This window comes from Elephas maximus, chromosome 2, assembly GCF_024166365.1.
Source record: "Elephas maximus indicus isolate mEleMax1 chromosome 2, mEleMax1 primary haplotype, whole genome shotgun sequence".
Classification (NCBI taxonomy): Eukaryota; Metazoa; Chordata; class Mammalia; order Proboscidea; family Elephantidae; genus Elephas; species Elephas maximus.
Window position 1 is genome coordinate 96,933,872 of NC_064820.1, and position 13,696 is coordinate 96,947,567.

Consider the following 13,696-nt stretch of genomic DNA (forward strand, 5'->3'; position numbering starts at 1 on the left):
AATTTTGCTTTGCACGTACATATCAAGAACAAATAGGGCACTTTAGAACTCAGGAGGCAAAAAATTCTAATCGGAAGATTATTATTTAAAGGAGAAAGTGAATGGTTTTACCTAGAAATGGAAATAATTCAAAATGATTCACATTTTAAATAGAAAATCCAAATGTCTTTTATTTTTAAATCAAATTTATATTAAAAAATGAGATCTCTATGAACTAAAGGCCATACTTGCTCTGTTTGCTAATAAGACAATTTTCTTTTGTTTGCATTCTATGTAAGGCACAAAATCTTGTTTTCTTGAAAATGGCCCCATAACTAAATTTTTTTTTAATAACCACCAATATGTAACAACCATCAGTGTTTAATTAGTGTCACAATCAGTGGATAGCATCATTACTGTACAGATACTTCATGTTGTTAATCTCAAACTACTGATCTGTACATCCTTCTGAAAAATAATGATTTTCAGAAAAATTGATTTGAAATATTTTACTCAGAAATTCCTAAAAATGGTTATTCTGGCTCAAATAATCAAATTTCCTAAAAAAATAAATAAAGTAAGGAAAACTTACAGTCTCCTAATTAAAAATTTCTGCTCATTTGCTAGAAAAATTTGGAAACAGTGGTGATAGTTGCACAACATAATAAAGCAATTAATGTCACTGAACTGTGCATGTAAAAAAAGGTTGAAATGGTAGGTCGTGCCATTAGGAAAATGATTATGCAAACCAAAGACTGGGAACAATAGTTAAACATTCATGATACCTATATTTGATAAAGGACTTATATCTAGCATATATAAAGAACTACAAATTTTAAAAAAAGACAAATAATCTAATTAAAAAATGGGCAAAAGACTTAAATCATCACTTCAAAAGAGAAGATATGCAAATGGCCAATAAATAAGTTTAAATGGTGCTCAACATTATTAACTCTTGGGGAAATGCAAATTAAAACCACAATAAGGTATCATTTCAAATGTACTGCTGTTGTTGTTGCTAGGTGCCATCCAGTCAGTTTCAACTCATAGCGACCCTACTTGATAAAGTAGACCTGCCCCATAGGATTTGCTTAGCTGTAATCTTTACAGAAGCAGATCGCCAGGTCTTTCTCCCACAGCGTGGCTGGGTGGGTTAAAACCACCAACCTTTCTGTTAGCAGCTGAGTGCTTAATCGTTTGCACCACCAGGGATCCTTCAGATGCACTAAGATTAACCAAAATAAAAAAGAATGACAATGCAAAAATGTTGGCAAGGATATAGAGCAACTAGAACTCTCATACTTTTCTCACAGTGGTATAAAATGGTACAATCACTTTAGGAAATTTGTTAACAGTCTCATGAAATTAAACATACATCTATACTCTCATCCAATAATTGCATTCTTATGTATTTACTCAAGATAAATGAAAACATATGTCCACAAAAAGACTTATACATGAATGTTCCTAACAAAAACTGGGAAACAACCCAAATAACCAATATCAGGAAAAAGGATAAAGAAATTGTGTTGTAGTCATACAATGGAATACTACTCAGCAATAAAAAAAAAAAAAAAGACTAATGAAACACACACAGCATGGACGAATTTCAAAAACATATTGAGCAAAAAAAAAAAAGGACACGTAAGACTATCTACTGTATGATTACTTTTATCTGAAGTCCAAGAACAAGCCAAAGTAATTTGTAGTGATACATACCAGAAAGTGATTGTCTCTAATCACAGTGGGGGTACTTGACTGGAAAGGGGCGTAAGAGAACTTTCTAGAATAATGGAAATGGTTTATATCTTGACTGTAGTAGTGGTTACACAGGTTAACACAATTGTCAATACTCATAAACTAAACATTTAAGATCTGTGCATTTAATTGTATGAGAAGCATACCTTAACAAAGAAAAGGAAAAACATTACCAGTGATAATTTTCAATTATTCAAAAATGTTTCTGGAGCAAAGTTAGTATAATTACATATTTGTTTTAAAAATTTGGATTTGTAATGGTGAATACAATATATTTCCTGCTCTCAAGGACCTTAAAGTTGATTTTTTTCTCTCTCTCTAAAGGAAAGAAAGATAGATCTATAGTGGTCTGTAAACTCTTTGGTTGGTAAGGAGTTGGGGAAAGCGGAGGAGAGAAATGAGCTCAGCCCCGAAGAAAGATCCCTCCCACAAATCTATCTCCTTCTAGGAAGTTTCAGGTTAAATCCTTAGAAGCACTTGTAAATTTATCCCATCCCTCTGCTTTCTCCTAATCCTGCTCAACTAGGTTCCTTCTGTTTGTTGACAACTCAGGGTTTTAAAGTTAGTACTACCACCAGGCATTCCTGTTAATGGAAGAAGTCCAAATTCTATTTGGCCACGAATACAATAACACCCACAGAAGTATATTTTTGCTCCCAGCTTCAGTCTTCCTTTTGCCAGGTAGATAATTTATACAGAGCTAGAAAAAGCTTGCTTGGGGGCAAATGACACAATACGCTTGCCACAGTGAGACACCACCTCCATTTCTGAGACCAAGGCACCGAGCAGGTCACTTAACTTCTTCAACTCCCATTTCAGCATCCTTTTTAATTTAAATGGATTTGATATTTCTTTACCACCTACTAGCATCAGAAGGGTGTCATGAGGACACTTTTAAAAAGCTTTTAACTACTCAAGACAAAAGGTACTTTATGAGTATTATGCGATGCTGCCGCTGAATCTTCATTCTCCGTAAACCTTATTGAAGTGTCTCTCCTTTTTATTTTCAACAAATATCGTCATGCAGTACACCCATTGTCGGCATACTTGGCACGTTTGCTAACTAGGCATTCGTGTGCTCCTTCAGGTGTTTCATCCATATTTATTGATATTCATCAAATAAGCAGGGGTAGTGATACAGCCTGTTTGCTTTTTTTATTTTCTGCTGCTCTAGTTGCAGACGAATTGTCTCTCAGATGTTATCAGCAGCTGTCAAAAAGCATACTTTCCTCAAAGATCTATTCTCTATTCAAAAAGTACAAACTCACCCAAACATAGTTACTCCAGGAGCAAACTCAATTGTCATCTATAGCTGTTTATTGAAGGCCAACTATGTGTTAATCATCAAATTCCTAAAACTGTATAAGGGGCATTCCCAAGAATGGGTAACCACCAGGTGACATATATGGTTTCAAAGACTCCCGGCAGTAACCCCTCTCCACAATGTGTTTTCCAAAACAAATTCCCTTTAAATAATGTGAAAGGACCCATTATTAGTGCTCCAGGCCTTGAGTGGAGGCTTCACAAGTAGTTTGAAGCCAAAACACATCTATTATAGGGGCAAGTTTTAGTTTGGGCTGCAAAGAAGAGCATAAGCCTGGAAATACACTTGAGAGAGGTTGAACAGACTGTGAAAGGATATACGAGACCCCTGTCAGATAGGAAAATAAGAAGCAAAAACCCAAATACTATATTTCAAAAGATTTTTTTTAAGTATAGCAAGTCATTTGTAGATCAGTATTGCATTCATTCAACATTTATTCAATTTCTACGAATTCACAATTGCTACCTTGCAAAAGCTCATAATCTAGCAAATGTGTATTCTTTAGAAATTGACCACTTCTTGTGCTCAACACAGCTGGGTGTTTTGTTCAAATCTTTTTTTCCTTTGTTTTGCTCTCTTTCTTTAAAAAAAAAAAAAAAAGAGAGAGAGAGTGAGGAGAGGAGAAAAATATTTCAATAGAAAACACACATAAACCCATTGCCTTCGTGTCAATTCAGGCTCATAGTGACCTTATAGGACAGAGTAGAACTGCACCCATACGGTTTTCAAGGCTGTAAATCTTTACGGAAGCAAATTGCCACATCTTTCTCTCGCAGAGAAAACACACATACACACTAGAAAAAGAACCAGAAAGTTAGAATTCCCCAACCTGGCTCTTCCACTTAAGATCATGGATAAGTCAAATGATTATGACATTACCAATCTTCCCTTGTTGTAGGGTTATCCCATCATATGAGATAGAGTATAGGAAAAGACTCTGAAAAATATAAATTACTATGCAAACATTAGGTGAAAATTATTTTGTCTTGCACTTAAACTATCGATTTTATTGTCCTCTCTGTCCATCAAAGGCTGCCCTGAACAAACTTGCAAAAAGAAACCTTTTCAGTTTGCTTCTATAGCTGCACCCTACCACTTCCACAGGAGAGTATGTTTATCTTTCACCAGCCTCTGGCAAGCACATCACTCCACCCTGGGTAGCCAGAGGGAAAGAATAGTCCTGAATAAAAAATAAGGGTCAATCATCCAATTGACATTCACTTCTTCTGGTTCAGTCATCTATTTGTCATGATGAGAAGCCACAAAACTCTACTTGCATAGGAAGTACAAAAAGAAAATAAAGGGAAAGAAAGAAAAACCTGAGCAATTATTGCGTGTTTTTCCTTTGAGGGCGTATTATTCCTCAGTCTGTGTTTCAAGAAGATATTTTTGTTAAGGACTTTTTTGTAGATTTCCCAATATGTAACCTTATAATGATGTAACCTGCATCTCTGTAAATTGTATAGCATGTGTCAGAATCAAATGCTCTTAAAATATTATCAAAGATTACTAAATATATTTTCCACATTCCTTCCTAACTCTATGTTATATAGTAATTGATACACAGCCCACAAAGCATCTAAAAATACATTTCCAGCAAAATAAATGCCTGCAATTTGTCTCTACTCTATGGGAAATGTGGACCGCAGAAACCAATGTAGAAAGTCATAAGTACAATTCAGGAAATGAAGGAAAGGAAGGAGAAAACAGCGGTCTCCACAACTCAACATTTACTTCATCTCTCCCTAATTACCAACCCACACGTAGTTCAAAGAGTTAGAATCCATTAAAATCATGTCTTTTTTTTCCCAATGATGCAGAAGCGTTTTTTCTCTGGGTCATGAGATAGCTTTCCACTCAAACAAATGTGAAGAAATTGCAGACAACTTGGTCAGACACACTGTAGTTTGCCTTCCCAAATCCATTCTCCCCTTCCTCCTTCCTAACAGAACAATGATTTTTGTTTAGGTAACCATGCCTCCTCCACATGACTCAGTGGAAGCTATCCTGACTCGTCTCCTACTCCATGAGTACCACTGCACTGAACAAACAGAACATTGTGTAACTCTTATAACTGTTTTTGGTCCAAGGTAGAACATGACCTAAGTTACACCAGTCTAACTGAAGGGAACTACTTGATACCATGCTTGAAGTAGAGGTTCTCACTCTCTCCTTTTGGATATAAATAAGAAAGCATATATCCCTCATGGCCCTGATGGTAAACCACAAAGGGAAACAAGCATAAAATGAAGCTGATGCTGAGTACAGCAGAACACAGAAACAGAAAGAACCTGGGCCGTGAATGACTTCACACCAGCAATTATATGACAAGAAGCTTTGCCTTATTCTGGTTTGTCAATTATGTGAAATAAATTTCATAATTGTTTAACCAATTCAGGGTTTTTGTTTTTGGTCACGCAAGGGTATCCTAACCATTAATAGCCATGTTCCTTCCAAGGTTTTTTCCTCAGTTTATTAATGAGTAGACCTGTCAAGTAGATATAAGTAAGGTCACATATTTAGGTTTATATTCATTCTATTACATGCAAGTGATTAATCCATCAATAAGGAGCCCTGGTGGTGCAACAGTTAAGTGCTCTGCTGCTAACAGAAATGTTTGCAGTTTGAACCTACCTAGAGGCTCTGCAGAAGAAAGACCTGCCAATCTGCTCCTGTAAAGATTTAAAAACAAAACCCTTTGCCATTCAGTTGATTCTGACTTATAGCGACCCTATAAGACAGAGTAGAACTGCCACATATGGTTTCCAAGGAGCACCTGGTCGATATGAACTTTCGATCTTTTGGTTAGCAGCCATAGCTCTTAACTACTATGCCACCAGGGGTTCCCTTTAAAGATTACAGCCTAGAAAGCCCTATAGGGCAGTTCTACTCTGTAACACATGGGGTTGCTATGAGCTGAAAATCGATTCGACGGCACCTAACAACAGTCCATTAATGTGTCCAAAATTCTGTGACTAGGGTGAGAAAGCATCATACCTCTCCACAAAAAGGTCTCAGTTTTAGCATTGACAGAAAGGAGGAAGTGACTCTTCCTGATGGTAGTAATTTAAAACACCATGCCACCACCACATTTATGAAGAAGAGAAAACTTAGCTTAAAAGTGTGCCTGCTGTTTCATCTTTCTGGAAGAATCTTTCTACTCTTCCTCTCCGCCTCCAGGGTTCAACTTCACTGACTCTTCTGGGAGGTCTTTTTGATCCATGAAAACTAAACTAGATGCTCTTCATATAAAAGTTCCCATAGCATTCTCAATTTACCCCAATCTCAGCACTTTATTATATAGCAATTATCTTCTTGTTTGTTTGTATTCCCCACTAGGATGTAAGTTCTTTGGGTGCCGAAATGATACCTAATCACAATATCATAGGTGCTCAATAAATGTTTATAGAAAGAACACATACCCAGAAGGTTTGGATAGAAAGAGACAGAGAAGTTGCAGCATGAAATAGCCATTTCCTTTAGAAAATTAAATAGGAACTACTTTGGAAAAAGCAAAATTTCCAGAAAGATTTTATTTGAGGTGAATATTGAACATTTGGAATTGCATTTCCAGAAATTTTAATAAAGGCCCTGGTGCAAGAAAAGGACACCCCTAGAAATACGCCATTACCCATCACCCATTGCCAGAGAGTGGATTCCCACTCACAGCGACCCCGTAGGACAGAGCAGAACTGCCCCCGCAGAGTTTCCAGGGAGTGCCTGGTGAATTCGAACAGCCAACCTTTCAGTTAGCAGCCATAGCACTTAACAACTATACCACCAGGGTTTCTAGAACCATGCCATAAACGTAAAAAAAATTTTCAGTAAACTGTGTAAGAAAAAATATTGGGGTTTACAGTAGAAACAATGGCCTTAGCCACACTAAGAGTTATCACCATTTCCTGAATGAAAAAGTGAAGATGGAGATCAGAACTCATTGTATGTCCTTTATAGTTTGTTGTTCATAAATACCGTTCACCCACTCAACAATTCTGTGATGTTCATGAAGCCCCAGACTAAGGATCCTTTCAAGTAGTTTTGATGTGAGTAAACCCTACTTGACTGTTTCACATTCAAGATTCTGTTGCCCAGAAATGGTGATTTCTACTATGTATGTAACTTTTAAAAATTATTATCTTTTTAAATTTTAACGATTAGTCACATTATTCAAGATGTAATTAATTCTAGAGTTCAATTACTATTTAAAATGGAACCAGGGCCTACCAAAACTATTTTGTTACACCATAATTTTTAGTATCAAATAATAGATGCAAAATTCCAAGCATTACTAGAACTTGGAAATCTCCTCAAAGCATTTTTCTAATATAGGATTTTGTTAAAATAGAATTTGTATTATGCCATCAGAAAATGTCAAAATTTTAATAATATAAACTATAACAGACGGCTTTCGTCTTTCCTAATTAGAGCAGACAAATTTTGTTTTGTTTTTAAAGTAATATTTTTATTTATGAACACCAACACCCCAAAGAGGCCATAAAGGGTGTGAAGAGCAGATTTTATGACAGATAAATCAGAATAGTCTCATTACACCGCTAGAGTGTTTGCATTTGCTTTTTATTTGATGTCTATTTTTACTTATTTTTAGTTTTCTGGTGATAACAGAATTTTGCAGTTTTATTTCTGTTAAAAGACAATGATATTAGCCATATATCTCAAGATGACCCACACAGGAATTTTTAAAGACCAGTAGAAGTGCCTCTAAAAAAGCATTCTCCAGGTATAATTTATGAACCTTTTCCATTATTAAAAGCAGCCCAACAAACAAACCAGATTAAGTGAATTTATTTTGCAAGTTACCATTCCTACCTATAAATGTTCATTGAAAACTTATTGTGGTTATGGTTCAGGCCTTATATGGGTTAGGGTCAGGAGAAGAAGGGGTACTTAAAGATTTTCATCTTGTATCCTAGCATCTAGATCCTTAGCTTATGCCAATAGAAAGAAAGAGCAAGAGAGATCTAAGAAGGAGAAATGACAAAGTTGATGACTAGAGTTATCCTAGTAAAGGCCAAGGCCTTTTTGAGCCATATGACCACCATGAAGGGTCGTAGCTCACCTTAATTGAGCATAAAATCCACTTAAATTCAGGCTCCCTTAATTAGGACAGCCTATTGTGATTGCAAAAGGAACCCTGGTTGCACAATGGTTAAACACTTAGCTTCTAAACAAAAGATCAGCGGTTTGAACCCACCAGGTGCTCTTCAGGAGAAAAGATCTGGCGATCTTCTCCCATAAAGATTACAGCCTAGGAAACCCTACAGGACAGTCCTATTCTGCCATATACGGTCACTGTGAGTCAGAATTAACTCAATGGCACATAACAACAACATTGCTATAGCACGGTTGGTTGGTTGATTAACTGATTGGTTTTTGGGACTGCTGGAGGGAGGAAGTGGTTCCCCTATTCCCTATACTGCTATACATGCTACCAGTTTGTTGCTTTACTAGTATTCACTCTCAAATGGTGAGTGTTCTTGTATACAACTTCAATGCACCCAAAAAATATTTTATATTTGCCTCTTGCTCTTGCTCTCTCTCCTTTCTCCTCCAATTCCACTCTTCCATAGGTAAGTCACTTTAGAGAAAAATAAAATTGGTAGTAATATTAAGTATGAAATGATGCCCTTTAACTATGTGCAGGCAGATGGATAGCGCAATCAGTTTAAGCACTTCGCTACCAGCCAGATAGTTGGCGGTTGGAACCTACCCCGGGATGCCTCAGAACACAGCCCTGGTGATCTGCCTCCAAAAGGTCATAACCTTGAACACCCTATGAAGCAGTTCTACTCTGCACCCATAGTGTCCTCATGAGTCAGATTTGGCTCAACGGCAATTAACAGCAACAAATAACTATATGCATCATGTTTTAGAAAAGAAGTCTGGGTAGGAGTGAGATCCAAAAGTAGTCAATAGATTACACCTATATAACATTGTGTGAGGAAGACATTTAAGATCATCAAGCTGACCAATTTGAGAGACTAGATCAGGTTCCAAGAATGATGGCATTTGGGTCCTACATGTCTGTGAAACCACATTTCACAGAGCACCACATATGCCAAAAAGCTCATCATATTAAAGGAGGGAAATGGAAAGATTAGAAATCTAACATTTGTTTGTTGTTGTTGTTGAGAATATACACAGCAAATCATATACCAATCAACAGTTTCTACATGTAACATTTAATGACACTGATTACATTCTTTGAGTTGTGCAAGCATTTTCACTTTCCTTTTCTGAGTTGTTCCTCCCTCATTAACATAAACTCACTGCCCCCTGAGGTTCCTTTGTAATCTTTCAAGTTGTTGTTATCAATTTGATCCCATATAGATAGCTCTTAAAAGAGCATAATGCTCTAGGTGGACATTTTTTACTAGTGAAGCTAAACTATTGCTTCTTTTTAAAAAGACTCCAGGGGACGTTTTTGGTTTAAGGTTTAAAGATTATCTCAGGGCAATAGTTTCAGGGGTCCATTCAAACTTCACGGCTCCAGGAAGCCTGGTGCCCATGAGAATTTGAAATTCTGTTCTGTTTTGATTTTCCCTCCTTTCGATTCTTTCATATAATCTTTGATCAAAATGTTCAGTAATGTTAGCCAGGCATAATCCAGTTCCAGTTTCATGACAAGGAGGCAGTTGTTCATGAAGGCAATTAGCCACACATTCCATATCCTCCTCTTATTCTTTACTCTCCTTCTTGCTCTGTTGCTCCAGGCAAATAGAGACACACTGTCGCATCTTAGATGGCCACTTGCAAGCTTTTAGGACCCCAAGCACTATGCAATGAAGTAGAAGGTAGAAGAGAAGCACTAATAAACATGTTATTAGGCCAATTAACTGGGATTTCTCATGAAATCATGACCCTGAACTCCAAATCAAGGAATCAAATCCAACCAAATGTAGAAAATTCAGAGTACCTCAAGGTGATTCAATTTTTAATTCATGTTTCCAATTCCATTAATTATTCACTCAATAAATATTTATAACATACCTAGGGTGACCCACGCACTGGAGTAGCAGCTGAAGAGAGGTCTGAGAGTTAGCCAGATGCAGCCCTTGCCTTCATAAACGTGGCAGTTCCATGGGGAAGATAGATCCCAAGTAAGCAAGTACTATGGGTGATATGAAAAGAAGTGAAGGGGCCATAAGAGTTTTGAACAGGATGGCTTTTGCTATGTAAATAAGCCTTGAGGATAAGTAGCTCATAGGGCTCAGCTAGGTAGAGAGGCAATGTGGAGGAAAGGAAGAGCCCTTTCTGAGAGAGAGACTAGCATATTTTACAGGCTTAAGATAAGAAAACCCATTGCTAACAAGTCGATTCCAATTCATAGCCACCCTATAGGACAGAGTAGAATTGCCCCATAGGGTTTCCAAGGCTATAATCTTTAGTGGAAGCAGACTGCCATTCTTTCTCCCAAGGAGCAGCTGGTGAGTTCAAACCACTGACCTTTAAGTTAGCAACCCAGCACTTAAACACTGTGCCACCAGTGCGCTTTGAGATAAGAAATAACACAGTAAATTCAAGATAGGTTAGGAAGGCTTTTACTCCACAGTCAGCACCGTGAAAGTAGTAGCTATGTTTACTTTCTGGTTCACTGATATATCTCATAGTACCTAGCACATAGCAGTAACCCCGTAAATGTTTCTTGGATAAATATGGTTGAAGGGTAGATACCTAGGAAAAGAATAGCACATCATGATTCTACAGGGGTAAACAAGGGTCTGAACATGCTGGGCCTTATCACCATGTTAAGAATATTGAACTTTATCCTCAGAACAATAGGAAACTATTGAAGTTCTAAACAGAGCTGTGACATATCCAAAAATGCGATTTTTCCTATTATATTTCATCAAATCTAAGAAGCTATTGATTACAAAATGCAACATCATTGTATATGTTGTTGTTCTTGTTGTTTTTGGTTGCCACTGAGTTGATTCCAACTCATGGAGACCCATTTGGTAGTATAGAACTGCACTCCATACGGTATTCCAGGCGGATGCCCAGGCTTGCATCCAAGGTGCCTCTGGATGAGTTTGAATCTCCAACCTATTGATTAGTGGTTCAGTGCTTAACAATTTGCACCAATAAGACTAAGAAAAATGCTGCTAATTAAACTATGTAAGACACAACATCAATTGTAAGACATGTTCTGATCTCAGAGATTTTTTTTTTTTAATGTGTTTGAGAATTGAGGAAATAGAAGAGCCAGGGCCAAGATGATAAAGTAGTCAGACACTTCCGGTGATCCCTTTTACAACAAAGACCCCAAAAAACAAGTGATCAATTATATATATGATAAGCTAGGTGCCCTGAACATCAAAGGCAAAGTTAGGAAATCAGACTGAGCAGCTGGGGCGAGAAGAGATGGTTCAGAAGTGGTGAGGAGTTGCCAGACCTGTCTTGGTGGGAACTGGCACCCTTCAGGAACCATCCACTGGCACAACTGCAGCAGGGCTGTCGGGAGTGTTCAGGATGCAGTTTCCTCACAGGAGAGAGCAAGCCGCACATTCTACTCATGCCCCTGGAGTCAGCGAGGAACAGCACTCTCAGCAACAGATAAGTGCTTGCCCTAATTTACCGCGTCCCTAGCCCCCAAGCCGGCTTCAGTGGCTGTCGATTTCCCTGGGCCTGAGATAGGTCCTGCTGTGCACCTGAGCCATTCTCCCAGCCTTGGAGAAGGAACAAATTAACAAACGGAGGAAAAATAACCTGCCAGCTCCCCTAAGCTGTGAACTCAGGGCAGAAAGCAGCTCCTGTCCAGGCATAAATGGTCCACAGACTTTGAATGCCTTTCACCCCTGCATAGGCCTGTGTGGGCCCATTTCAGTAGCTTAGGTCCTTGTTGGCAGACTGCAATGGTGTATGTGCCTGAGATCTGACTTCAACTGTTTTAGCTGTGCAGTGGAGAGGCAGGTTTTTGACGTTTGACACCACTCTGCCTATTAAGTAATGTCCTCACCTACCCACATCAGGGGCCTGAGGACTGGTGGCTCCACCCAGGCCACCTAGCCACCTGTGACAGGGGGTCCAAGGATAAGTGGTGCCTCCCAGGCTTACAGCCAAAAGCATTGGGTGTCCGTGGTCTAGCTGCAGAACATACCCACCTGTGCAATCTAGGGAACAGGGACACACTTCCCTCACAGGCACTCAGGGGACAGTTGTCAGCCCCCTGCCTTGCTCAGATCGTTACCCCCTGCTGCAACCAGATAGCTGTACCTACACTAATCATACTGCTCCTCTAGGACTGTAGGAGAGAACCTATACCACACACTTGGTTACCAACTACCTGAACACCAGAGCTGAATCCACACAAGAAAAGTGGATGGACTCCTAGTCTCGTATACCCGGCAACAGCTCTAGCCATCTGGCAACAAGACATTAGAGTTTCAAAGGTGCAAATAATCAAGCTAGCTCACTCAAGCAGCCTCTTTGGGCATATCAAAACAAAACAAAGCAAGAAGCTAGGACACAGTAAACAAACATCAAATTGATGAAATATAATATGTGTAAAGAAAGGATTAGGAGTAGGAAACCACGAATACAGAGTGACTAGTGTAAAGATATTGTCATGGCTGCCTCAATGGCTCAGCCTATTGCAGAAGTGCAAGACTAGACCAGAGTACTGACAGTAAGGATGGAGAAAAGTAGACAAAAATGAGAGCTATTCAGGAAGTAGAATTGCCAGAACTAACTAATAAACCAATTGTGTCAGAGTGGTAAAGTTGAGACGTTCATGTTGTTTACTGATACATTAGTGTTGAAGCTCTGAAGGGAGATCTGGGCTAGAGATATAAATTTGTCATCTATCAGCATACAGATGATGACTGAAGCCATGGGAAAAAAAGAGATTTACTTTTCCCCTGGGCAGCAGTGCTGAGGTTTCAGTTGAAGATGGCTACAATGGCGAGGCAGTGAAACAAATCAAAGGGTTCTTGAGAGTCAGAAAAAAGCAATAGCAGAAGGAAGAAAAAGAGGTTCAGGGCCCATATATATTAAAGAGATGAAGGCAGAGGAATTAGTGACCAAATTGGCTGTGGGGGCCATGAGAGTAGAACTCTGGGATTATTCACAGGTTCCTGGGTAGATCATGGTGCCATTAACTAAAATGGATAAAGGGGGGTGGGAAGAGGGAGAAGAGGAGGAGGAAGAGAAAAGAAAAGAATGGTTTTGTAGGGAAGACAATGAGCTCGGTTTTAGGCCCGTTATCCTTGACTATGGTGTCTAAAATGTTCAGATGGTGGTGTCCATTGGGAAGTTTTACATGGACGGTTAAAAAAGAAAAAGCTCTATACCATGCAATATTGTGATCTAGTTTATTCTGTAAACAGTGGGGGGTAAGCTCTGACCTTATTCATTTTGTTCAGGGAGAAGAGTTTGTACCATAGCACTTGAGAGAGCTCAGGTTCTAGAATTAGACATGAATTTTTATCCTGGCTCCACTGGTTACTGGCTCAAAGATCTTGGCCTAGCACTTAACATCTCTGAGCTTTGCTTTTCTCATTGGTAAGTTAATATTTACCTTCTAAAAGTGTTTTATACATTAAATAAGACACAAAAATGCTTAGAACTGTGGGGAAAGCATTTGATACGTTGAGGCTGTTTTATTATCTGTTTGGC